General features: G+C 39.7%; 1 protein-coding gene across 13 annotated transcripts in view; it reads left to right on the top strand.

Annotated features, from left to right (window-relative positions):
• Positions 1 to 15,529, top strand: part of ZBTB20 (zinc finger and BTB domain containing 20) — a 472,116-nt gene that overhangs the window by 421,702 nt on the left and 34,885 nt on the right. The window contains exon 8 of one of the 13 annotated variants that reach the window (XM_063419869.1): positions 1,375 to 1,440. The exons of the other annotated variants lie outside the window; for them this stretch is intronic. The gene's annotated coding sequence lies outside the window, so the exon portion shown is untranslated. The remainder of the gene's footprint in view (positions 1 to 1,374; positions 1,441 to 15,529) is intronic. 13 annotated transcript variants of the gene reach the window in all.

Below are 15,529 nucleotides of genomic sequence, written 5' to 3'. Positions count from 1 at the left end.
AGAAACATTATGGTGGGGGTTTTTTGTTATTGTGTTGCTCATTCCTTAAATATTTACTCTTGACATGCATATATGCAGGTTAAAAAAGCTTTTGCATTTCCATGTGCCCCGTGTGCTCTGGAACCCCCTGGGTAGCAGTACTACTCGTGACCTTTGTGCTCACTGCAGTGTCTTGACCTCTGTGCTAATTGTAGCTTGGTATTGAAAAGACAGAATTTATGTCCTTGCTAGTGAAGCCTGTTCAGGATAAGATAAGAAAAAGATGCATACTTCTCCACTGTCTGCTAACTTCGATAGCGCAAGATAAAAAAAATACACTGAATACAGTGGAAGGTACTATGAGCTAAAAACAAGCTGCTATAAATATATTTGTGTTGAAATGTATATTGAGTTCTCTCTGTCCTGTAGCTGAACATGGTTGTGGTAGTCCTTTTGGGCCGGTAACACATCACTGCTTAGGGGTTTTGGTAGATATATTCTTAATCAGTGAACTGATTTGGGCAGTTCTGTCTCTCTGACGTCTTTCATAACTCTTACTAGAGACAAAAGTTGCAACAGACACTGATGGACATATTTGATTTTGCAGGTCTGACTCATAGCATCTTGGTATTTTCTGTTTGTCATTTATGTCTAAGTAAAAAGGGTTTGGAAAAGTTGTGTCAAAGTTGTATTAAATCAGTCTGATTGTTTTGTTTTTATAATTCTCTTTATTTTAGCATTCTTATTTTGTATCTCTCTTTCTTTCTTTCTTTCTTTCTACTATCTAGTTTACTCTACCAAAATTTTTAGAAAGCCTGGCCTATTTTAAACACAAGCAAAACAGGTAGATGCCTAAGGCTGTGGATTGGTGGAACAGAGAGCCCAAATGGTTGGTCCCCAAAGTCTGAGAGCCATGTGGTTTCATGCCTGAACTGCTGTGTCAAGAGTCTGTGTGAACAGACAACTCTCCAAGTAGTTGTAACTCCTCATCTCTCTTCCCATCAGGCCAGCAGCATGGTGTTATCTCTCAGGAAATGGGCACATGTACACAACATTGCAAGGCTGCAGCCAGCCAGGGCTCCCTCTCACCATTTACATGTCCATGTTTTCAGGGGCAACTTCTGTGCCCATTTGGCTGGGAAGCTTTACACTTTCTTTGGAAATAAAATGCAAAAAAGGACCTCACTTGTTCTCTTCCTGTGATTTGAGGAGATGGTTGAGTTGTGGAATTTCTTTTCAAATATTCCCCAAATCTTCACGTTCTTTTTTGTCTTTCCTGCCATTTAATAGTTTCTACATAAAAAACTTAAAACTGTTTGCTCAACACCCATGAATTAAGATGCATGTGAAGTTGATCTATTATGGTCTTGATCTATTATTATCTTGGTCTTACAGAGAAGCTGAAGCACAGAGCACTGAAATATCATTCTCAAGTCCAAGCATAGATTCCCCAGAAGAGGTGTAAGTAGGACCCAGATTTCCTGATCCTTAATGTTGTTCTTTAAAATAAATAGAATTCCCTTTTGACTTGTGAGGATGTTCTTTGATGGTGGTGGCAGCCATGTTCATATTTGCAAAATTTTTCTTTTCCTTTTTGATCTCACATTCTATTATCATCATCATCATCATCCTTATTATTGCCACCTCTAAACAATTTCTGTTTACATTTTGGCAGTCACGAGTTTTCCATCAAATTGGTGGAACCGTCACTTGCTAAACTTCTTCATAGCATTAAAATTGATGAGATTGAGTTGAAGCTGCTTTGACTCTTCTTTTTTAACTTTATTTTTTTTTCTCTTTTAATAAAGGAAAATCAAACTGATATGTTCCACATTTACACCTCTACCTTCTTTTACTTGGTATGATTGATGGCTCTGTTTCTTACTACTCCTTTTCTATTATCACGTATATCCATTTACAGTGAAATACCCATCTATCTTCACTGATGTATTTTCACACTGCAGTCAAAAACCTCATTGCCTCTCAGGCACCAGTTGCAAACGCTGTTCGTTTCTGTCCCTTCCCGGAGATTTGTGTGGCAGCTCAGTCCATCTGCAGACTAAAAACCTTTGCCTCTTTTTTCCTTACTCATGCCATGAAGTCATAGCTGTCTGTGATATCACATTGGGCTGCCCTGGGAAGTCTTGTGGTATCAGAAGGAGAGGATTATAGCTAGGTTAACAAAGCAGTGGCAGGACTGGAATGATAAAGGTGTTTATCATACATCTTGGTAATTAGAAATTTAAGCACAGACGTTTCCTGTTTTTTGAGGGTAAGCTGGAATTTTATCTGCTTTTCCCTCATGCTTCATCAAGGAAATTCACATTTATAAAGCAAGAGGAATTGAAGCTCCACTTTGTTTTTCTCACTGTAAGAGCGAAGGGAAAAATGTGCAGGCAGGCTAGGTCTATAACATTGATTTGTAACCAACAAAGGAAATGTCTACTTATGAGACACAAATCAATGTAACCAGACTGTGAAAGTGCAAACAGAGATGTGAGAAAATTATTTGATCGTTAGTCTTCCTTTTGAAAAGACAGAGGGCCAAATTCTGCTCTCATTTATGAGGATGTAGCTTCCATGAAAACCAGAGGAGACTTGCCAATGTAATTATGAACAAAATTTTATACGGTGTCCTTCTGATGGATGGAGGTGTGAGGCATTAGAGTCAGGAAGGGGGCTAGGCAGGAAAGGAAGAATGCTGTTGTAAAGAGGATATGAACAAGGTTTTGCTGTTAATGAACTGTAGATACAGAAAACATATCAACGTTGCCTCCCATGCAGAGGTGACCTGTATGAACTGTGCACCTCCTTAATTCAGCTGAAATCTTAAAACAGTTTTCATTAACCTGAGAATTTGTTGCCATGGGCTGAGATAGTTTCTTGGAGGCAGACTTGTCTCCTGAGAATTGTCTAATCTTGCACATTCTAGACTACAAGGCTCATTATCTAGGAAAACCCTGTATCAACAACAAAACCACTGTATTTTGAAGCTAGGAAGAAAATTTGGTGGTCTAAGTCCTTTTGGCCCATGAAAAGCAATAGATACTGATTTGGAAGTGAACCCCTTTATTCTTCTGTGGTTAGTCTTTACAAAGACAATGTGCTTCCCAGGCGGGGGATTTTGTCTCCCCTGGAGCTGTTTGCACACCCAGATTTACCCCCAGATTTAGAAGGATAGAACTGATTTTTTCCATGCAAAATCAGTTTCTGAAGCTGTAGGCTGACACCATAGTGGATCTCGGTCATAATATCAAAACCACTGTAGCTGTGTAACACAAAATGTTGATCTAGGATAAATTCACACACCAATTTGAATGTTTTCAGCACAAATGGATTGTCTTTATGTGGCAGGCTGGATGTCAGATCAGGTGTCACTTGTCTGTGCCACTGTGACTTCAGGCTAGATTAGGTATCGTCTGCCCTCTTGCAGCAACACAAACTCCTGCTAATTTAACAGTAATGTGATCCTGTGCCCGTGCCCAAACCAGGTCAGATCTACACTGATGACTGAGCTGAGTCTGTTCATTAGTGAGGAAACCCATCTCGACTTCAGTTTCCCCAAGTGGAGGCAAACTACCTCCTTTAGCTGCACACCCTGCTTCAGTCAAGGCTACAGCCCCTCTTCAGCAGCTCCCTGCATTTGCACAGATACCCAGATTTCCCCATATGTCTCCATCCAATTCCATTAGTGCAGTCACTGGAAAGAAAAAGGCCAACATATACATACATACATACATACATGCACAGTTTAAAAGGCTTGGGACTCATTTGGAGAGGTAGATATTTTTATTCTCGTTAAACTGCTCTTAATTCCTGGGGATATTGTTTTATTTATGCCACAATACAAGATTAAATCAGGCCATGGCTTCCCAACAGACAAACAAAGCGAGTCTAAACAAATTATATTTTTGAAAGCTTTTGGGATAAGAATAATTTTGAATCTAAAATGCATTAAAGTGACATTAAATAAGAACAAAAAGCTTATATTCACTACAAGTTAAATTCCCCTTTACAGAAAGAGGCGCAACAAGTTCTGTCATTTTACTTTGTAAACCAAAAAATGTTTGCTTTTTGATTTTTCTGAACTACTCTTGGCCTTTTGAGATGGAGGCAAAACTCTCCCTGGCTCTTGCCCCCAACTCTCACATGTAGTGAATATTTCCCCTTGAGTGCTCTTTGTGTTGTGATATCTTGAAATAAGTGTCTTTCTGTCAGGCATTGCTCTTATATAATACATGTTGTCATCTGGAGTGAGGCACAGTTGTGCATATTTAGCTGGTTTGCTTTGTAATGCGTCATTACAAGTGGCCGAAAACGTGGTACAGGAAGTTGTTTGTGTGCTTTTTTTTCATTGCTTATGCAACTCCCAAGCAGAAAATGTTCTTGAGAGCAGATGGTACAGAAAAGTCAATTGCGAGTTCCATTTTCCAGATGCATAGATGTTTCGTGTCTTCTTGAAGCCAGTTCAGATGGCTTTGGAAACTTGGGTCTAACTTTTGTTTAACCGTTTACTGGGTCACCAGTTAAATTGTTTCCTACGGGAGTTTCAGTCCTAATAAAAATAGCCTGACTGCACGAGATCCATTGTGTTCTCAGATGCTTAGCTAGAAACTGGGACATAGTGTTATAATCAGCAATTACAGTATTAATACTGCTCTTCTAGCAGGAATGCTGCAAGTTCAGCAACTGATGCATGTTCGATGGTTTCCATTCATTTCTCTTTTTCAACTTTCCAAAGAATACATTGTAACACAGAGGGGCCAATATCTGAATTTCTTACTGCTTGACAAAGGGATTACTAGATAGTGAAGGCAAATTAATTTGACTTCCTACAGAGAAGGTAAGAACTTCTTACCCTAGGGCAGTAACACAGTCAGCTCATGACTGCATGATACTGATAAACTACAGTTTACAACTCAGTAGGTTGCTTGTTAGATTTGGTTTTTTTCACTTGCTTGGGTCTTTGGACTTTTCACTGTAGTCTTATTGCTGCTAAACTGTAGGCTTTTATTTGATGACAAATAAAAGTGTCAGTCCATTTTTTCCCCCGTTGCACCCACGGAAATCTGTGGGAGATCACTGTAGACTAACTTAGTGGGAGGGCATCCATGAAAGTCGGTCAGACCAGGGCAATTGTTGGCCAGAGCAGTCACTTTACGAGTTCAAACACAGTCTAGGTTTAGTTCAGGTCTGACTTTATTATAAGGTGATTTGCAGATCCAAGGATTCATAAGAAGGAAGACACTCGATCCCATAGCAACAATACCAAATTGTCGGTTGTTGTCCATAGATAGGGAGAAAACAGAAAGTAGGATTTCTCCAAAGATACTGCCTGGCATGCAGTATGACATGCCTTGGTCAGAGGTAGGCATAGAACCAGAGACTGAACATTTGATCCACTAAGTTTTGATGTTTTTCAAGAAAGATTATCTGAGTTAAGATAATAGATTAGAAAAAAAAAAAAGCTGAAGGAGAACATTTTTTATTATGTCACCACCTAGGTTTTTAGCTGTTTCTTCGCACATGTGTTCTATTCACACAGTGTAAAAACCTAAACTGAACTAAACTGAACTCTCAAAGCTGAACAAATTCAGAAGTCATGCTTCCTTTCCAAATCCCTGGCTCCAAGACATCTCTTAAAATGAGAGAATACAGAGGTTTCAGAGATAACTAAAATCTGGCTCTTATGTTGGTGATAGCATATAATTCAAGTCTAGATGCCCAGAAATTGTGATTGATGATAAGAGAGGTCAGAAGGAACTGGTTTCTTTGGCAAACCTTGTGAAATAGTCTAGAACCACTGCATTTGCAAACAGGCTCCCAAGGGCAGTGGTCCCAGTATCAATCCCGTCAGTGGTCAGGAAGTGTCTGGACAGTGCTCAGTTATGTGATTTAGTTGTGGGTAGTCATGCAAAGATTACCTCCTACTGAATGAAAGTTCAGAATTTTGTGACACAAGAGTAATCTTCAGAAACTCCTTCCTTCTGTAGATCTCTCATGGATTATGAAAAGAATAATATTTTCAATTTTCAGAGAAGCTTCATCTGAAGACCTCATTATTGATTTGCATCATTATCTATTAGCCTTGCAGAAATGAGAGAGTTGCATACTGTCATTTACTTTTCCAAGGGGGAAACTGAGAGGTGTAAAAACAAGGGTTTGTCAGAACTATGAGAAGTACTTTATTAAAATGTGGGTCTTCACTAAGAGACAGAAGGAGAGTTAACACCTAGAAAGACTTGAGTTTTCAGGACAGGATCCAACCATAGCCTTCACCATTCAATGTTCTCTCAAAACCAAACAGAGCTGTTGGGGTTTTTTTTCACTCCTTCTTGCAGCTTGGGCTGAGAAGCAAATTGCACATACCAGACTGGCTTCTCAAGGCAATAAGTGAAAATGGCATTTTAAAATAATAGTTGCCATGTCCCGCAGCTCAGAACTGTGATACTGCATGTGAAAAGCTCACTCCTTCCCAGAAACAAGGTGTAGAAAGTAATAGGAATAAGTGTGTGTGCGTGCATATGGATATGTCTGGGTCTGGGACACAGAATCCCTACCTGGGAATGGCTTGCTATTATTAGACATGCAGTTACCAGGGGTTATGTAAGACAATTGGAGCTCTGTTTTTTAACAGAGACATGATTCATGCTACTTGTAGTAGCAGTAGCCACCTCCAAATGAGACAGAAAGCAGACACAGACAAAAGGCTGAAGAAATCAATGCTGGCTGAACACAGCCATCCTCCTGATAGCTTCTGCTTGCAAACAGACTTCAGGTTATCAGCTGTGGAGGCTGATGCTAATTCCAAAGAGTTCTGGAGCTGCTGAGCCAGTGCATCTGTACTGGTGGTGTTTGCAGGGCGTGGTTGAGGCTGCAGGAGCTGTAAAGGGTGACAGCACTGGGCACTTTTTGACAAGTTCCCGGCAACGTCTCTGGTGTTCTGCAGGAGGCTGAGGGAGCTGTGAGCAGAACTAGCACTCCTACTCTATTTTCTCAGTTACTCCTGCTGGGAAAGACTGGAACCAAAACAACTTTTGGCTCCTCTGCAGTTAACACTTCTACAGACATTTTTATAGTAATGTGGAGGGAGAGTCGAGACCTGGAGTAGCTTTGAACTTCTGCCAGTGCTCTTCATTAGAGCAAATTGTGAAATCTGATTGAACTAGAATAGCTCTGAGCTCCCCTACAGCTAAGATTCCTGATCCATCTCCTATGGTACTTCTTGCCGGTCATGGCAGAAATCAGAATATTTGCAAGCGCCCTGATAATTTTGTTCATCTGGGCCATTTTTTATAATATTTTCTGTCACAAAATAGCAGGAGTAAGGTAGCTGCCAGATTGTCTGCAGTCAAAAACTCAATCACCTCCTCACAGAATTTCTTTCCTGATAAGAAAAAATGTTGAGTTCAAACACTGGTGGGGTGCTTATTTACAGTGTCACTTTCCAAAAATAAAAGGTGGGGAAGTTGCTATCAGGTCCTCTCAAGTCACTGCCATTCCCTACCGTGCCTCTTCTTGGAAGATTGTGGATCTCCTGTAAAATTTCATTTCAGCATCATCTAAACCATTCTGGATAGTAACTTCTGCTGTCAAGGAAGAAGATGCTGAAGATTTGCAAATGGTCTTTTTAGCACTCAGGAGACAGCCCTCCTACGTTAGCAGAACTTATCCAACAACAGAGCCAACTGCCTTCAGTTTCATTCAAGAAAGTTTTGAAATGACCAGAGAAGAGGCCTCTAAGAGCCACAGAAGAGAACTGAATACTGAATTACAATAAATCCCAAGAGTATCATTTGCTAATACTGAAGTAAAAATAACAATTATTGCTGTGTTATTTTCCTTAATGCATCATGCTGCATATACTGCACAGAAATCACTTCAGCTACTATTAATGTTAGTAATCATTCTCCATCAGCCACACTGTGTACAGTTTTAAGAGAATAGTGAAAAATAACTCAGAGTGCCTTAAAAATGGCATTGTAGTCATATCCTGACTCTGTGTTTTCCTGGCACAGGGTGTTTAAAACCCAGATCTGAATAACGCAGCTGGCACTGACATCTCTACATATCAGGCACACTTAAGAAAAATCCTGGTTTGATGCAGATGATACATAACTTTAAAAAGCAAATAATTATCACAAATATACATCACACCTCAGGACACACTGCTGTCAGTGACTTGACATTTCAAATGATGAGTTTCACAAATGCGCATAACCATCAGATTTGATTGAACAATGTTTTAGAATAATTCACATACTCATCTAGAACTTTTTTCATTGTGTTTTGGCACTGAAGCATGAAACAGGAAATCTACAGTGGTTTTCTCTTTGCTTGTGAAGAAGCAAGTGCTTTGATCAGTACTACATACTCCAAGGCTGTAGTCAGTTATTCCTCAATGGATAATGAAACTAAAGCCCAGAGTGACTCGGTTTCTCTGTGGATCCTGTGTGATATTTTATATATAGTTTTTGACATAAATCAAACAAGCTTTCATTTTTACAGTTTGAGGCCAGAGGCAGCAAATACACAGGAAGAATGATATGGGAAAACACGTTTGTGGTGCTTTTTACCTAGTCTTTTCACTGTGTTGGTTACCAGCTCTTTAATGAATGACTGGCAAGGGAAATCTTCAGAGACAGAGACAGTCATCCAAAACAACAAAAAAAAATTAAAAATAATTTAAATTTTTTCATTACTAACAGTAACACAGTTGTTTAGCTCATCATTCAGGCAGTGGTGGTAAAAATGTTAAAACTTAAGGAAAAGATTCCTTGCCTCAGACTTTGTCCCTCAGAATCCATGTGAATGTGATTTTTAATATCAATCTTCCTCTAGTAAAGGCAGATAAAAATTGTGCAAACATTTTCATCTCCTTATAAAACAAGTCACATAATGAAATATGAGGGAGAAGAAGGAATTCTATCAAGAAGATGCTAAGGTCTTTTTGGAGGGGAAGGAGAGTGTTCAGCTTTTCTGTTTATTTGATTACCTGGCTCTTGGTGCTTGAGAAAACCAGATGTATCAGTGAAACTTTCATTTCTTAGTTTGCCTTGAAGGGGATAGTTCTGTGACAAATGGATAAAATCTACTGAAATTTAGAGCTGAAATTTATTCCACTGTCCTACATGGAATTGTACCTTTAATTAATGTAAACAGTATCTCATAGTTTCTGCAAGCAACAAGCCATGAAAAAACCAGTATTTAATTACTTTTATCACTTACCATTTTGTATCATGTTCCATATTCATGAAAGGGTACTTCTGATTTGTGATTGAGATCATCTTTCAGCATAAGAACCACAAGCTTGGTGGCCAGACACTGATGCATCAAGTGTTGTCCCACTGTGACCAGGAGGGACGGGGTATGGGACACTGGCAGAACCAGTGACAGTGGTGTAAATCTTGATTAAATTGTTGTGAGATTACACAGTCCCTGCACCTCAGTGAAAATACATTGTTTGAAAACCTGGTTACTGAAACAGGGAGGTCTGTTCTTTGAGGATGTTCAGTACTTTCTGCAATTCACCAGCATCTATGGGACTAAAGGGTTTCAGGGTTTATGCCAAAGTATTTGCAAGGACAGCGTTTAGTGAAACCAAAGCAACGTGTAGGGGAGGAGGAAGAAACTCAGCTCGTTTTCTTCGTATGCTTTCATTGTTTTTGTTCTTCCTGAAAAATAATGTCCTTTCAGATTTCGTTTGACATCTCCATGATGTTGAACAGATTCGGAGAAATCACCAATATTTTGACAGGGTTCCTTGGCAATGAAATGTTCATGAAGCTCATCTGTCATGAGCTAATCTGGCTCATCTAGCCAAAGCAGTAGCTTAGGCGGATATATTACTGTAACAATTTAATTTCTACACATTTTCTTAGTCTCTTGTGATTGCAGTGATGGCAATTCATATTTCAGTTTCAGAAACATTGGTGTTAATTGCAGCACAACTATACCTTTAGTTTTGTGAGAATCTTGCTTAAAGTAGCAAGGTGGTGTCATGTTGTCCGAGTGCCGCCTTCTTGTTAACAAGACAATGTTCTGATTGCACTGGCCATCCTGAGTGTTCATGGCTTCAAAACCTAAACCTCTTACTTGTTCCCCTCCTACGAACCTTTTGAGTTTCATGCCATAATGCTGACGCCTTGTAACCTACAGCACCAGCACATAAATGCCTGAGGCTGTTTATACCCTCAAACTGCTTCTATTAATACTAAGTATCTGTAGAAAAGTAGCACTCAAGATTCAACGATGCTCACAGTATACGAGCACTACCCACAAATCAGTCTGTTCCCAGGAAAGGTTATGTAGGTGCAGTTCCACTGAGCACAGATCCACAGCCTCAGTCACACTCCACTTTAATGAACTGCTTTGAAAATTACGTGGTTTCACTCAGCATTCAGGTACAACTGTGAAAGCTCCATAGTAGGAATACAAAGAACTGCAAAGAACTGTTTTATACCCAGCAATGTTTTGTCAGAATAAGATAATTTTACAATAATGATCATGTACATAACTCTACATACATACATAAATATATGGTTACTTATATGTATATATCTATGTATGCATACAATACTGTTTCTTCTTGTTACCACATGTGAAAAGAGGTCTGACACACTGCCATAGTTCAGTTTGGCATCACAGATTTTTGTATTCATTTAAACAATTAGCTGAATGTTACATTATGGCTTTTGGTGACTCGCTCCTGCTCTGATCAGGCCTACCAACAACTGACATTTAGTTTCCTCCTCCAAGTAGCAGTTATCTTCATTTCAAATCAGGTGCAAAGTCCAAACAGTTGCTTAACATTGCCAAGCATGGTTTTATCCTGCTCTGCCCCCTGCGAGGAGCAGCCAAGGGAGCGAAGCACATTCTGCTTGGGCACCTGCCACACCTGCAGGTGTGGAATTTACACACCCAACACACTGAGCTTCGTTAGTGGAAAACAGGCAGCACTCAGAGTTAGATCTTAAATGAGATTGAATGTTCTGCGCTGAGACCTTGTACCACTGCCTCAGGAAGGACGGGATTCGGCATGGAAAGTGGAAAGGGAAGTCAGAAAGAGAAGAACGATCCTTTTTGACCTGAACTCTTGGGCATAGTTAGCTGTTACCTACTGAGAGTACTGCTTGCAAATAGAAAGAAATATCAGGAGAATCAACAGACAAAAAGGAGACATCGAAAATGCCTGTTCCAAGTGCCAAAATCAAACTTAAGAATTGCAGCTTAAGAGCAGTGAAATTCTATAGTATCAGATAAAAGGCACTGAAAGAAGGGAAAAAGAAACTGATGCAGACAAGTAATAGAGAGCTTGTGAGACAAAAAGTGGGAACATAATGTAGACTTTCCTACAAACTACATTACTATTCTGGATTTCAGTAAGTACCTCTAGGACTTCAGGGAGAGATTTTTTTCTCAAGTGCTATTGCAAACACGTCTGCGTGGGAAATTGGCCTTTACCAGGCTAGAGCAGTCCAGCCTCTTTAAACAGTCTTTCTGTAAATGTCTAATCCATTAACAAATTAATTTCTGATTTTGAGGCCATACTGATAGTGGACATCCAACGTTCCCAGTAGAATACAGAAATGAGCCATTTCCTCTTGGAAATGAAGCCTTGACTGTGAAAAATCCATGCTTATGGGCCTTCTCATAACATGTCCTATGTTGCTAAATTTTTGTTGGCTTTTTGGCACAAGTTCTGGCCTCTGCTAGAACAGTGGCTTTTATATCTCAGTCTGTCTTGATCTCTAAGACATTGGGGTTGGATAGCTACCTGTAGGTAGCCAATGGCCTAACCTTGTTCATACTCTCCTCTTACAGAGAAACAGTAAAATGTATCTGGAATAACCTACTTCATGCAGAAAGTTCATTCTTGAGTCATGTTTGTTGATGGTTAACACTGCTGTTCTCATCTCCTGCTTCTTGTTATGGCTTTAAGAATTTAATCCAAAATGCTACTCCCAGAGAGAAAAAGTGACCAAAAAGAATTTAATTTAGCCTAGACAGACCAGTCTGAAAATATACTATGACTGTGAAAGCACCACTTAAAACTCAACCCACCTGACTCAAGAAAGCTGAACAATATGTGGATCAAGTTCAGACGTGCTAACTTCTGAGGCACTAGCAAGTTACTTTCCACTGCTTCATGATAGGCAGCACTGTTCCAGCACAGCAAATAAGAGTAATCAGAAATAAGCTCACAAGAAGCTCATCTTTTAATTTTTTTCATTACTAGGGATCAGAGGAAAGGCAGAAGGAAGCATTCTGACGATATCAGAGAAAAGACTATTGCAGGAATAAAATAAATAGCAATCAACTAAAAACGTGAGTCTGCTTGATCAGGAATCAGTAAAAAAAAGTAAGAGAAGATAGTGGTACCAGGTCTCAAGCAAAGAGAAGGAGCTATTTTGCTGATTTTCCCTTGCTGGTTAGACATAGGAGTGCCCCTAACAAGCAGGGAGTATTGCATTTGAGGGTGTCTCTGAGCAGACAGAAGTACATCTTGGGGGAGAGATAGAAATATCCTGCAGGGAACTAATCTAGAAAAAGCCAGTTTCAGGACCAAGCAGAAGCAGTAAGTTGATGTTTATGATATTTAAGTCATCTGTAAAGGAAATATGATGGTGTGTTGTGTAAAGAGCAGAGTCAGGCCAGTGCCTGCATCTGTGTGTTTTAGGTATTACAGTATGACAGACCACATCAGATCAATGGTGCTGATTAATGGACAGCCCTGGAAAGGTAGCTAACAAGAGATGAAAGGGTCAAGACACAAATTTCAGGAGGGAGAAGGAGGATCAGTGCCTCAGAATATAGAGTTATGGTCCACGAGCCCATTAATCATTAGCATTATTATGTAAAGTACCACATTTTCTCCTGACTTTATGCCCACTGCAACTGCACTGAAGTCAGTATAAAACTGACCTAAAGTGTACATCTTAAATCACAATCTGTAGTACATCACTACTCTCATAAAATGGACCTTCCTTAATAAAAACACTGACACAATTAATGTTCCTCACACCCTCTAAATTACAGATAAAACTTGGACAGAGCAAGGTGGAAAAAAAGTGAGCATATATAAAATGCCCAAGTCACTATCATTAGTGGGAATATTTAAGTAATAAAGTCTGCATTTCTGGAATGCATTCATGCAGAAAATTTATCCTCCAAAATCTTAATTAAGCACACAGTACCCCATGGAACAGAAATATAATGCTTTCTTTTTCTGGATAGAAGAGACCAGGTAGACAGGGGAGAAGTTACTTTACCCAATGTCATACATCACATTCCTCTGTTGTCCTGCTTGTCTCTCTTTTTGCCCAGTCTTCTTATGGTTGAAGATTGTTTTCCTCTAATTTTTTCCAAAGCTAAATTAAATCTTTTACAAAAAATTGGGATATTTCATTCTCTGTTGCCATCCCAATGTCTTAAGAAGTACCATCAGCTTTGTTGATTTTATGTACTTAAAAAGTAACTGCTAGCAACTGCTGAGGATCTCAGTGCTTTATGCTCATCACACTGGAGGAAAGAGAGAGATCTTCCCAGGCCATAGCAAAAAACATGGAGAAAAATGAAGATATTTTAAGTATTGCCTTTCACAGAGATTTTTGAGCCCAGATTTTGTAGAAGACTTCCAACAGCCCATCTCTAACAACTTGTCTGCCTGACCCTTGATGTGAAGCCAGATTGAGTGCTAGGCAGTGCTACAAGAGAGAGCCACTTGGATTGGGATTCCAGAGATTGGAAGAGCAATAATGACACAAAAAGAGAGGTGACAAAATATGCAGGATTAGTACATGCAGTTCTTAGGCTTCTCTTGTGTGAAATTAGGAGTGAAGTGAGCAGGAGTTCTGCTGAAGTAAAGACTAAAGACCCGATCCTGTGATTTTTCTGCTTCTAGTACAAGTTAAAAATGCACGTTATCTGAAGTATGAGGTAGTCTTTAAGGCACGTGGGATTTATGCCTTTAAAAGGTGAGCAATAGCCAAATAAAAGACAGACTGATGCATGCAAAGTGGATATAAGAAGCAGGGCCAGCATTTAACAGAACAGGTGGGGTGTATACGGAAGTGGGAAGGAGATCTTGAAAGTAAGCCATGCTGAGTGTTAGCAAGGACTTAAATCTACAGAAACCTTAGGCATTGCTGCACCTTTGAAATTCAGTCCTTGGTTCTGGTCAAAAGTGTCACTATTTTATGTAATTCTTTTGAACTAACTTGATGCATGTGGTTCCTCTCCCAAGCCCTGGTGAAACTCAGAGTTTCAGGCTAAGTTGTAGATTTTTGTGTGTGTGTGTGTTTGAATTTACTTAATTTGCAATTCAAAGCAGACTCTAAGAGGGGAGAACCTAAAAGAACTGGAATCAAAGAAAATGTTTGCTTGAGCCCCTGTAAAATGTAGCTGCCAGGTTTTATGTAGCCTGTTGAAATCAGAATTTAGTCTATATCCCAGTCACTAAGAAACATCATCATTACAAAATGTGTGAATTGAACATAAAACTGAATGTATATTTTGTGAAGTACATTATTACAGTGTCATCTAAAATCCTTCATTGTGTCTGTTGGTGCTCACTGGAGTGTTCCTGCTGCAGGAACAGTAGGGGTTTTTTTGTGTTGCATTTTCAGACATAAATTCCAGCTTGCACAGTGACATTAGCTACCTGTGAAATAACAATTACATCTCTTACCATTTTTCATTCACCTTCTTGATTCCTTTGATAAAACAAATATTTGCTTTTCTGGTGTGCTCAGAGATCATTTTTTCATGGAAGTGGCACCAGTGGCTTTACTGTGGACAGAACTGAATAGGCTGATGTCTCTAGAGTTCTTTGCATAAGTGAAGTGTGCAGGATTTAATTCTGCCTCTGGATGTCAACTTCAGACATACTCCCAACATACCCACAGTGAGCCACCAAAGCATAATAAGAAGCTAGCAAAGGAGGAGTTCTCTTAGTCTAGAGAGAGATTCAAGTCCCCCAAACATGTAAATACTCCCAAAACCTAGATCTGGATGGTGAAATCACCATTTAATAAATATTGGAGCTGAGGTTTTTCTGTGGATCCCTTTCCATCTAAGTCCATTGGTTCCAAATATCTCTTCAGCTCAGAAGATTTCAGAGATAAAAATGCTACTGAGCTGAACCTTCCCTGCAAGGCTGGCAATAAGTTACTTCCCTGGTGTCACTGCAGTAGCCCAGGTGACTGATGAGAGAAAAGTAGAATTTCTGCTTTGATATGAGCCATGCTTTTTGTGATGTAAAGACAGCAAAAGACACGAAGGAGGATTTTTTTCCATCCTTTTCCTGCCTTTCAGTCCTGAAGAAGTGTTTGTTGCTGCTCGGAACAGGACTGGCCTTGTTGTTCTGATGAGATGCACTTCAGTGCCAAGCTTGTGCTAGCTCTCCATCAGTGCTCCGTGCTCATGCCATTGGAGTGAGCGATTTCTCAGAGGGAATCTTGCTGATAGCACTTCTCTGGCTAATCCTCCCTCTCCTCCTTGCTTCACCAGATTGGGTTGCATGGGCAGACTGGGGTAACTGGGGACTGAC

Source organism: Prinia subflava, chromosome 28 (genome assembly GCF_021018805.1).
Source record: "Prinia subflava isolate CZ2003 ecotype Zambia chromosome 28, Cam_Psub_1.2, whole genome shotgun sequence".
Classification (NCBI taxonomy): Eukaryota; Metazoa; Chordata; class Aves; order Passeriformes; family Cisticolidae; genus Prinia; species Prinia subflava.
Note: the sequence above shows the minus strand (reverse complement) of the source record. Positions and strands in the feature narration are given on the sequence as shown.